This window comes from Eleutherodactylus coqui, chromosome 5 (genome assembly GCF_035609145.1).
Source record: "Eleutherodactylus coqui strain aEleCoq1 chromosome 5, aEleCoq1.hap1, whole genome shotgun sequence".
In the NCBI taxonomy this organism is placed as follows: Eukaryota; Metazoa; Chordata; class Amphibia; order Anura; family Eleutherodactylidae; genus Eleutherodactylus; species Eleutherodactylus coqui.
In genome coordinates, this window is record NC_089841.1 from 27,455,979 (window position 1) to 27,468,073 (window position 12,095).

At 52.4% G+C, this 12,095-nt stretch overlaps 1 protein-coding gene across 1 annotated transcript in view; it reads left to right on the forward strand.

The window, feature by feature from the left end:
• Positions 1-12,095, forward strand: part of LOC136629122 (zinc finger protein 135-like) — a 489,576-nt gene that overhangs the window by 44,301 nt on the left and 433,180 nt on the right. The gene's annotated exons all lie outside the window — the stretch shown is intronic.

Sequence of the window (12,095 nt, forward strand, 5' to 3'; positions counted from 1 at the left end):
CTGCGCCGGGGGGGGGCTGCCGCTGTGATGGGGGGGCTGCCGCTGCGATGGGGGGGCTGTCGCTGCGATGGGGGGGCTGTCGCTGCGCCGGGGGGGCTGCCGCTGTGATGGGGGAGCTGTCGCTGCGATGGGGGGGCTGTCGCTGCGCCGGGGGGGGGGCTGCCGCTGTGATGGGGGGGCTGCCGCTGTGATGGGGGGGCTGCCGCTGTGATGGGGGGTCTGTCGCTGCGATGGGGGGGCTGTCGCTGCGCCGGGGGGGCTGCCGCTGTGATGGGGGGGCTGTCGCTGCGATGGGGGGGCTGTCGCTGTGCTGGGGGGGGGGGGCTGCGTCGGTTACCTGCTGCCTGGCGGTGGGTGACTGGTCGGCCGTGTTCACTCCAGGGGTCCTGTCGGCGGCTGCGGGGCGTCTGGTTGTCAGAGAGACACAGCTAGTAGCGTCTCGGGAGCGCGCACGTCGGGCTACAGCAAGCGACGGGAAAAGAGCCGGCGGCCATCTTGGGAAAATTTTTATAAGTTGCTGAAACGCTGGAACGGTAAGTACAAACCAGCTAGAAAAGTCATTTACAGGGGGGCTTAGTAATGTATGCTTAATTAGGGGGACTGGGCAATAAGAAAAAATCCACTCCTGCCTCGAGACATCTCCTTTAAGGCCTGCCACTGGCCTTTGGCCACTTGACTGGTTCTGCCCTGTGAATTCCAGTAGCTCAGTCATACGCACCTAGGTCTGACTACAGGCTTGCCCATAATTGTTTCCTGGCTCTGCTGTGCGTTCCGTAAGCGAAGTCAGCCTCCAACCACAGGCCAATAAGCGGCACATTTAATTACAGCCTTCTGTTTCTGCTCTACTCGTAATACACCATGCTGAGGGGTAGGAGTAGGCCTAGAGGACGTGGACGCGGAGGCCCAAGTCAGGGTGTGGGCACAGGCCGAGCTCCTGGTCCAGGTGTATCGCAGCCGACTGCTGTGGGATTAGGAGAGAGACAAGTTTCTGGGGTCTCCAGATTCATCTCACAATTAATGGGTCCACGCGGTAGACCTTTATTAGAAAATGAGCAGTGTGAGCAGGTCCTGTCGTGGATGGCAGAAAGTGCATCCAGCAATCTATCCACCGTCACCACCCAGTCTTCTACGCCATCCACTGCTGCATCCCTGAATCCTCTCGCTGCTGCTCCTTCCTTCTCCCAGCCTCCTCCCTCCCAGCAAATGACACATTCAGAAAAGCAGGCAGGCTCCCAGGAACTGTTCTCGGGTCCCGGCCTTGAGTGCGAAAAAATGGATCCTCTATCACCTGAGGAGTTTCTCATGACCGATGCCCAACCTTTGGAAAGTTCCCGGGATCTGGGTGAGGAGACTGGGGACTTCCGGCAACTGTCTCAAGAGCTTTCAGTGGGTGAGGAGGACGATGACGATGAGACACAGTTGTCTATCAGTGAGGTAGTAGTAAGGGCAGTAAGTCCGAGGGAGGAGCGCACAGAGGATTCGGAGGAAGAGCAGCTGGACGATGAGGTGACTGACCTCACCTGGTTTGCTAAGCCTACTGAGGACAGGTCTTCAGAGGGGGAGGCAAGTGCAGCAGCAGGGCAGGTTGGAAGAGGCAGTGCGGTGGCCAGGGGTAGAGGCAGGGCCAGACCGAATAATCTACCAACTGTTTCCCAAAGCGCCCCCTCGTGCCATGCCACCCTGCAGAGGCCGAGGTGCTCAAAGGTGTGGCAGTTTTTCACTGAGAGTGCAGACGACCGACGAACTGTGGTGTGCAAGGTTTGTCGCGCCAAGATCAGCCGGGGAGCCACCACCACCAGCATGCGCAGGCATATGATGGCCAAGCACCCCACAAGGTGGGACAAAGGCCGTTTACCGCCTCCGGTTTGCACCACTGCCTCTCCCCCTGTGCCCCAACCTGCCTCTCAAGACACAGGCACGACCATCTCCCGGCCTGCACCCACACCCTCACCTCTGCTGTTCTCGGCCCCATCCAGCAATGTCTCTCAGCGCAGCGTCCAGCCGTCACTAGCGCATCTGTTTGAGCGCAAGCGCAAGTACGCCGCCACGCACCCGCACGCTCAAGCGTTAAACGTGCACATAGCCAAATTGATCAGCCTGGAGATGCTACCGTATAGGCTTGTGGAAACGGAGGCTCTCAAAAACATGATGGCGGCAGCGGCCCCGCACTACTCGGTTCCCAGTCGCCACTACTTTTCCCGATGTGCCGTCCCAGCCCTGCACGACCACGTCTCCCGCAACATTGTACGCGCCCTCACCAACGCGGTTACTGGCAAGGTCCACTTAACAGACACGTGGACAAGCACAGGCGGGCAGGGCCACTATATCTCCCTGACGGCACATTGGGTGAATTTAGTGGAGGCTGGGACCGAGTCAGAGCCTGGGACCGCTCACGTCCTACCCACCCCCAGATTTGCGAGCCCCAGCTCGGTGCTGGTATCTACGGCGGTGTATGCTTCCTACACTAAACAACCTTCCTCCTCCTCCTCCTCCTCCTACGCAACCTCTGTCTCGCAATCAAGATGTGTCAGCAGCAGCAGCACGTCGTCAGCAGTCGCTGTCGCGCGGCGTGGCAGCACAGCGGTGGGCAAGCGTCAGCAGGCCGTGCTGAAACTACTCAGCTTAGGAGAGAAGAGGCACACGGCCCACGAACTGCTGCAGGGTCTGACAGAGCAGACCGACCGCTGGATTTCGCCGCTGAGCCTCCAACCGGGCATGGTCGTGTGTGACAACGGGCGTAACCTGGTGGCAGCTCTGCAGCTCGGCAGCCTCACGCACGTGCCATGCCTGGCCCACGTCTTTAATTTGGTGGTTCAGCGCTTTCTGAAAAGCTACCCACACTTGTCAGACCTGCTCGGAAAGGTGCGCCGGGTCAGCACACATTTCCGCAAGTCCAACACGGACGCTGCCACCCTGCGGACCCTGCAACATCGGTTTAATCTGCCAGTGCACCGACTGCTTTGCGACATGCCCATACGGTGGAACTCTACGCTCCACATGTTGGCCAGGCTCTATGAGCAGCGTAGAGCTATAGTGGAATACCAACTCCAACATGGGCGGCGTAGTGGGAGTCAGCCTCCTCAATTCTTTACAGAAGAGTGGGCCTGGTTGGCAGACATCTGCCAGGTCCTTGGAAACTTTGAGGGGTCTACCCAGATGGTGAGCGGCGATGCTGCAATCATTAGCGTCACCATTCCTCTGCTATGCCTCTTGAGAAGTTCCCTGCAAAGCATAAAGGCAGACGCTTTGCGCTCGGAAACGGAGGCGGGGGAAGACAGTATGTCGCTGGATAGTCAGAGCACCCTCATGTCTATATCTCAGCGCGTTGAGGAGGAGGAAGAGGAGGTGGAGGGGGAGGAGCCTGAGGAGGAGCAGGGGGAAGAGACAGCCAGGCCCACTGCTGAGGGTACCCATGCTGCTTGCCTGCCATCCTTTCAGCGTGTATGGCCTGAGGAGGAGGAGGATCTTGAAAGTGATCTTCCTAGTGAGGTCAGCCATGTGTTGCATTTAGGTACCCTGGCACACATGGCTGACTTCATGTTAGGATGCCTTTCTCGTGACCCTCGCGTTAGATGCATTCTGGCCACTACGGATTACTGGGTGTACACACTGCTCGACCCACGGTATAAGGAGAACCTTTCCACTCTCATACCCGAAGAGGAAAGGGGTTCGAGAGTGATGCTATACCACAAGACCCTGGTGGACAAACTGATGGTAAAATTCCCATCCGACAGCGCTAGTGGCAGAAGGCGCAGTTCCGAGGGCCAGGTAGCAGGGGAGGTGCGGAGATCAGGCAGCATGTACAGCGCAGGCAGGGGAACACTGTCCAAGGCCTTTGCCAGCTTTATGGCTCCCCAGCAAGACTGTGTCACCGCTCCCCAGTCAAGGCTGAGTCGGCGGGAGCACTGTAAAAGGATGGTGAGGGAGTACGTAGCCGATCGCACGACCGTCCTCCGTGACGCCTCTGCTCCGTACAACTACTAGGTGTCGAAGCTGGACACGTGGCCTGAACTCGCGCTGTATGCCCTGGAGGTGCTTGCTTGCCCTGTGGCTAGCGTCTTGTCAGAGAGGGTGTTTAGTGCGGCTGGAAGAATCATCACGGATAAGCGTACCCGCCTGTCAACTGACAGTGCCGACAGGCTTACACTCATAAAGATGAACAAAGCCTGGATTTCCCCAGACTTCTCTTCTCCACCAGTGGACAGCAGCAGTACCTAAACAATACGTAGGCTGCACCCGCGGATGGAAGCATCATTCTCTATCACCATAAAAAACGGGGACCTTTTAGCTTCATCAATCTGTGTATTATTTTCATCCTGCTCCTCCTCCTGAAAGCTCACGTAATCACGCCGAACGGGCAATTTTTCTTAGGCCCTCAAGGCTCAGTCATATTACTTTTGTAAACAATGTTTATACGTTTCAATTCTCATTAAAGCGTTGAAACTTGCACCTGAACCAATTTTTATTTTAACTGGGCTGCCTCCAGGCCTAGTTACAAATTAAGCCACAGTAACCAAAGCGATTAATGGGTTTCACCTGCCCTCTTGGTTGGGCATGGTCAATTTTTCTGAGGTACATTAGTACTGTTGGTACACCAATTTTTTTGGGCCCTCGCCTGCAGTGTAATCCTAGTAATTTTTATGGGCTTCGCCTACACTCATGGTACAGCAAGGTGTGTGGGGTTGGCCTACACTTTTGCTACATAAATGTAACTGGGGCCTTGTCTATACTGCAACTACTGAAATGTGAAAGAGACTGTTATCTCCCTAAACTGCTGCAACGGGAATGTTACTGTGGCCTGTCTTGACTGCTACTACTACTGAAATGGAACTAATACTGTGCTCCCCCTATACTGCTGCTTCGGAATTGTTACTGGGGCCTGTCTTGACTGCTACTATTACAGAAATGGAACTAATACTGTGCTCCCCCTATACTGCTGCTAGTGATATGTTACTGGGGCCTGTCTAGACTGCTACTACTACTGAAATGGAACTAATACTGTGCTCCCCCTATACTGCTGCTTTGGAATTGTTACTGGGGCCTGTCTTGACTGCTACTATTACTGAAATGGGCGGTTGGGCAGCATGTTACCCAGGAGAAGTGGCAGCGGATTGTCATGCAGGCAGTGATTGTGCTTTGTTGGAGGTAGTGTGGTGCTTAGCTAAGGTATGCCTTGCTAATGAGGGTTTTTCAGAAGTAAAAATTGTTGGGGGGGCCCACTCTTGCCGCTATTGTGGCTTAATAGTGGGACCTGGGAACTTGAGATGCAGCCCAACATGTAGCCCCTCACCTGCCCTATCCGTTTCTGTGTCGTTCCCATCACTTTCTTGAATTTCCCAGATTTTCACAAATCAAAACCTTAGCGGAGCATAGGTCCCATACAAAAATGCTCGGGTCGCCAATTGAGTTCTATGGGGTTCGTTACTCGAAACGAACCCTCGAGCATCGCGGAAAGTTCGACTCGAGTAATAAACACCCGAGCATTTTGGTGCTCGCTCATCTCTAGACATAATCAATGCCCGTGTCAAATTTCATGCTTCTACGACATCGGGAAGTGAGAGAATTAGATTCCGTACGTAAAATTGGATGCTAGTTCTTTTGCGCTAGAATTAAATAATCGAGTTGGGACCCATTTACTTTTCCTATTTTGGACATAATTTATGCTCGCACCAAATTTCATGTTTCTACGACATCAGGAAGTTGGAGAATTTTTGGCGAGTCAGTCAGTCAGTGAGGGCTTTCATCTTTATATATATATATAGACTAGCTCATATACCCGGCTTCGTCCGAGTTAATTTAGTACTGGTGTTTATCTGGTGTTCACACGGAAAATCTTACGAAGTCGTGGTTACTTTAGAGATACCGGGAAAAAAATATGTTCACCATTTTGCATGGTTCTTTGCGTTACCCAGGAAACACCACGTGGAGGCAACCATGCAACGTTTCCTTTATATAAAATGACATCAGGAAGTAAGACAATTAGATTACGTACATAAAATTTGGACGCTAATTCTTTTGTGCCTAGAATTGAATAATTGAGTTGAGACCCATTAACTTTTCCAATTTATGACATAATCAATGCCTGTGCCAAATTTCAAGTTTCTATGACACCGGGAAGTGAAAGAATTAGATTCCGTACGTAAAATTTGGACGCTAATTGTTTTGCACTTAGAATTGAATAATCGAGTTGGGACCCATTAGCTTTTCCTATTTATGATATAATTAGAGATGAGCGAACGTACTCGGTAAGGCCGATTTCGCAATCGAGCACCGCGATTTTCGAGTACTTCACTACTCGGGTGAAAAGATTTGGGGGTCGCCGGGGGGCGGGGGGAGGCGTGGCGGCGCGGGGCGTAGCAGCGCGGAATAGGTGGGAGCTCTCTCTCTCTCTCCCTCTCCCCCCCACTCCCCTCTGCAACCCCCCGTTCACCCACGGCGCCCCCCGAATCTTTTCACCTGAGTAGTGAAGTACTCGAAAGTCGCGGTGCTCGATTGCGAAATCGGCCTTACCGAGTACGTAAGAGATCATCTGCGTACAGGGAAAGTTTATGTTCAGTGGAGGCCAGCCGTACCCCTTGGATGTTTGGGTTGTTTCTTAGGGCGTTGGCCAGAGACTCCATGACCAGGACATACAGAAAAGGGGAGAGGGGGCAGCCCTGTCTTGTCCCGTTTTTTATTTTAAATGGTGAGGATAGGGCCCCATTTACTCTGACTCTGGCTGACGGGTCACGGTAGAGGGCCATGATCCAGTCAATAAATCTGGAGCCCAGCCCAATACTCCTTAGGGTCGCCTCCAGGAACCCCCAATGAACCCTATCGAACGCTTTTTCTGCGTCAACTGACATTAAGCACAGGGGAATTCCTGAGAGGTGAGCCCGCGAGATCAGGGATATTGTTCTTATAGTGTTGTCCCTTGCCTCCCGGCCGGGGACAAAACCGGATTGCTCACGGTTGATTAGGGGAGATGAGGGGCCTGAGGCGTGAAGCTAAGATTTTGGAGAACATTTTGGTATCGATGTTTAATAAGGATATAGGGCGATAATTGGAGCAGAGCGTGTGGTCCTTCCCCTGTTTAGGGATGATGGTGATAGTTGCTTGGAGAGCCTGAGGCGGGAAGGGGCACGATCCAGAGATAGCGCTGAAGGTCTCGGCTAATGAGGGGGATGTGAGGTCCGCAAACACTTTATAGAAGCGGGGGGTAAACCCATCCGGGCCAGGGCTCTTCCCCAGTTTGAGGTTTTGGATTGCCTCTTTTATTTCTTCCTCGGAGAAATTATCCTCTAGACTGGTCGCTATCTCCTCTGGGATAAGACCCGGGGCGAACCTGTCCAAGTAGTCCTCCATCGCCTGAGACTGCGTGCCACCCCCCCTCCCTGTAAGTTATACAGTTTTTGGTAGTATTGCATGAAACACTCTATAATGTCCTTATTAGTATGAATTATTCCCTTAGAGGGGGAGTTGAGGGAGGGTATGTATGAGGTGGATGTCCTGGGATGGAGGGCCCCGGCCAACAATCGCCCACATTTGTTTCCCCGTTCGTAGAAGCTACCCCTCCATCTGTCCCTGGCACATAACGATTGTTGTTCTAGGATAGAAAGCACTTTGTTCCTTGTGTCTGATAGGTCTGCTCTAAGTAATCCGTATAGATGTAGCCAGGCCAGCACTCAGGAGTTGTTTCTTTTAAATAAGAATCATCTTTATTCCTCAATACAATGAAAGCGATGAACGGAGATCAGCTGTGCTGCCCTGCTTTGGATTTGCTGTCACCACTTGTGGGCTGGACACTGTGTCTGACCCAATGCATGATTGGATGTGTTTTTTCTATCTGTGGCTATATATTCTGTCTCTGTCTGTGTCCTTGTTATGCTTGACAAAGATCTGAGGATCGAAACGTCGCTTTCATTGTATTGAGGAATAAAGATGATTCTTATTTAAAAGAAACAACTCCTGAGTGCTGGCCTGGCTACATCTATACGGATTACTGCTTTTCTGATCCTAGGGTCTGGATCACCAACTGGGATTGTGCACCATTGGCTGCTATATGCCTTGATTTAAATCAATTGGTAGTGCTGCTTCTCCTACCTAATTCTAACAGGTCTGCTCTAAGTGCCTTGGAGGGTGCATTCTTGTTAGCTGTTTCTAAGCTACCTAGTCTGGACAACAGGTTTTTCAACCCCTGCGACCGTTCTCGCTTCAGCCGTGCGCCGTGGGAGATGAAAACCCCTCTTATGACGCATTTTAGGGCCTCCCATTGGTTAGGTCGGGACGTGGGGTCGTGTAGGTGATCCGTCATGAAGTGCTGGATCGTTTGTTTAACCTCTTCTAAGCAAAGAGGGTCTTTAAGGAGATTGTCGTTGAGGCGCCACGATTGGCCACCTGTCCTGTCTGTGAGGCCCTGTAGTGACCCCAGGACCGGAGCGTGGTCGGACCAGAGGAAGATCCCGATTGAGCTAGTAGGGGAAAGGTCTAAAAGGTCGTGGGAGATGAATAGATAATCTAAGCGGTTATAGCTGTTATGGGATAATGAATGGAAGCTAAAGTCTTTGGTTTTAGGGTGTAGGATCCTCCAAAGGTCTACTAGTTTTAGGGAGATTAGTGCTCTCTTGAGTTTTCTGAGCTCTGAAAAGGAAACTCCGGACTTACCCGCTGCAGAGTCCAGGGCGGGATCGAGGCAAAGGTTGAAGTCCCCTCCTAGGATTATCCGGGAACCCGCGGCGAAGGTCGTAAGGGCCTCCAAAGTCCGGAGACCAAAAGGAACCTGGGCTTGGTTAGGGAAATAGACATTTGCAATGGTTAGGGTTCTGGTGCCGACAGAGATTTTAAGAAACACAAATCGCCCATCCGGGTCTATCTCAGAGGCGATGACCTGGTGGGGGAGGTTTTTATGTATTCCTATCGAAGTGCCGCCTACTTTCTTTTCTGGGTGGGAGCTATGAAACCATGTAGAATAAAATTTGGACTTACAGTTAGGGGTGCTGTTCCGAGTGAAGTGAGTTTCTTGGAGGAGCACGATCATGACCTTGTTCTTATGGAGGTGTCTAAGTATTTGTCCTTTTTTGGAGGGTTTGTTCAGGCCTCTTACATTGTAGGTACAAAACGTTAGGCTATCCATTAGCGTTCTTCGGGATGAGAGCGCCGGTCACTGACAGCCTAAGGTAGGAAAGAGGGAGGGGATACAAATACGAAAACAAACTGTACATCCGGGGGGCCCGGAACAAGGTAGGCCATTCCCGGTCGTTGTCGGGTGTTGGACCACACAAGGTGTCGTCCGACCTAGTGGAGGCAGTAGTTGACAATAGCGGGGCAGGGTGCCCCCAGTCGTTGCTTGTATAGATCAGGTGTCCCCCTGCCAGGATAGGGAGGAGGACCTAGATGACAACCAGGTTAACTAATGAAAGAGAAAATTAGTTTTGAGAGGCATGGTGGGTCGTGGTTAGTTATAGTGTTGTGGTAAGACAGGTGGTTTAGATTTGGGTTTGAAGAGGAGACGCATAGCCCGCGAGTGTTAGTTAGCTATGGGTATAGACCCAGGAGACAGAAACAGAGGGAAAGAAAGATGCAAGACTCCCGGATTGGTGGTGGTGGTGGGGGAAGTCCCCAAGCCACCAAGCCCCCAGCCAAGCCCCCAGCCCGCTCGTGGTGGGATAACACTGCTAGATGTCCAACGAAAGGTGTCTTGTGTTTCTCTTCCCGGTCCACTCAGGGCTCAGGGGTCCTTTATTTGGTAATAGATGTGGGGTCTTCATCTTGGTGGCGATCTGGGTTTGCGGTCATTCCGTTTGCGTGTGGGGCCGACGGTGTGCCATGTCTCCGTTGTTGGTTGGGCTGGCAGGAACGGCAGGGCCGGCCATTCTGGTATGGAAATCATTGGAAGCTCGAAAGTTCCCAGGACGTTGGGGAGGTCCCCTAGGGAGCGGAAAGTGGCTGATTTGCCATTCTTCCAGGCCGTCAGTTGAAATGGGTATCCCCATCTGTATGGGATGTCCTTCCCCCTCAGGGCCTCCAATACTGGTCTCAGGGCCTTCCGTAGTTGTAGGGTTCTCTTTGCTAAATCTGGTAGTAGCAGAATGGGTCGTCTTGATAGGATAGTTCCCCCTTTTCTCTGGCTCTTTTCAGGATGTCCTCTTTGTCTTTATAATGCCTTAGTCACACGGGCGTTTTTTCACGCGATTTGCGGATCGCATGACGGATGCGCATCCGCAAAACGCGTGACCGGTGCGCGCAAGTCGCCCGCAAATCGCCCGAAAATCTGCTCCTAGCCGCGTTTCATTAGAAACGGGCCGGAGCTGTCCAGCGCATTGCATTCAATGGAGACGGCAATAGAGCCGGCTCCATTTAAAGCAATGCGCTGCGGGCGAGCCCGGGATGAATTGTCGGGAAGGGCTTAAATATATAAGCCCTTCCCTGCAATTCATCCTAAAATGTGTAAAAATAAAAAATATATGTATACTCACCTTCTCCCGGCAGCCGGAGCTCCGCGCGGCCGTCCTGCAGTGGGTGTGAAGGGGGTGTGAGTCAGACCTGCCCCCTGATTGGCTCAGCGCTGAGCCAATCAGAGGCATGTCTCACTCACACCCATTCATGAATGGATGTGAGTCAGACCTGCCCCTGATTGGCTCAGCGCTGAGAGGCAGCAGTCACTCACCCATTCATGAATTCATGAATGGGTGTGTGAGTGAAACCTGCCTCTGATTGGTCAGGGCTGTGACCAATCAGAGGCAGATCATTCGGCAGGCAGGGAATTTTAAAGCCTCGCCGGCTGAATAGTGCCGAGAAGCAGTTCAGGAGAACTGACAGCGGCCGCGGCTGGACTCCGGCTGCAGCGGAAAGGTGAGTATACAATTTTTTTTTATTTTAACACATTTTAGGATGAATTGCAGGGAAGGGCTTATATATTTAAGCCCTTCCCGACAATTCACCCCGCGCACGACGGCAGCCCATTGCTTTCAATGGAGCGGCTGTATTGCCGGCTCCATTGAATTCAATGGGCAAACATCGTTCTTCTCTGTCACAGCTGTGGCAGAGAAGAATGATTTGTCTTCTATATGTTCTCAATGGGGTCGGCGCTGCTGCCGCCGGCCCCATTGAGCGCATATAGAGAAGAGAACAGGAATCGCAGATCGCAGATAGGTGCGATCTGCGATTTCTGTTCTATAATTTAATCGGACGAGCGCATAAAAAGCACTCATGTGTCCGATACCATTGCAAAGCAATGGTTTTATAAAATCGCCGGACGCATGCGCAAATCGCGGCAAAAAACGCCCGTCTGACTAAGGCCTAAAAGTGAATGCGACAGATGATGTCCCAGGGTCGCTTTGGATCGGTGCTTTTGGGGCCAAGAGACCTGTGGATACGATCGATCTCTATAGGTTTGTCACGAGGTCTTTGCATGAGGGGACCGAAGAAGTCTTGGGCCCATTGCTCTAGTTGCGCATTAGTGATGTCTTCTGGGAGACCCCTCACTCTGATGTTATTCTGTCTATGTCTGTTTTCCAAGTCGTCGATGTGGGCGAGGATGTTGGAGATCTGGGTGGAGTGTGACATGATGACTTGTCTATGGGTTTCAAGCGTAGCGTTAGTTTGTTTTTGGGCTTCTTCTATGGCTAGAACTCTGTGCCCGATTTGCTGTATATCTTTTTGAATCTGTGTGACCGCTTGCTTGTGGGCCTGTTCAAGATGTGAGAAAGAGGAATTGATTTCCGCTTTGGTGGGGAGGGCTCTAAGGTGGGCCTTCCAATCCCAGTTGCTGTCATCTGAGTGCGTGCGGGGTGATGGGGAGTGTGCGGCGCATTCTCCTCTTGTTTTCTGAGGGGGGGGGGGAGGAACGGTCGTTGCGCATATTGTTGGCCTTATATTCCTTGTTGCTGTGAGGACTTACGCCTGAAGGGGTATGAGACATGAGGTGGGGACCTTTATTGGCATTATTGCCTTCATTAGGGTCTGCTGGCATTTGGGGTGAATATAGGGAGTGGATCTTCCCCTTCCTGGGATTCCAGCAGCTCCACGTGGGTGGGGGGCCCTCTAGCCGCCATCTTGTGGGAATCAGCCCTGCCCAGCTGGCTTGCTGCATCTCCCGTCCAGGGCCCCCCCTGTAA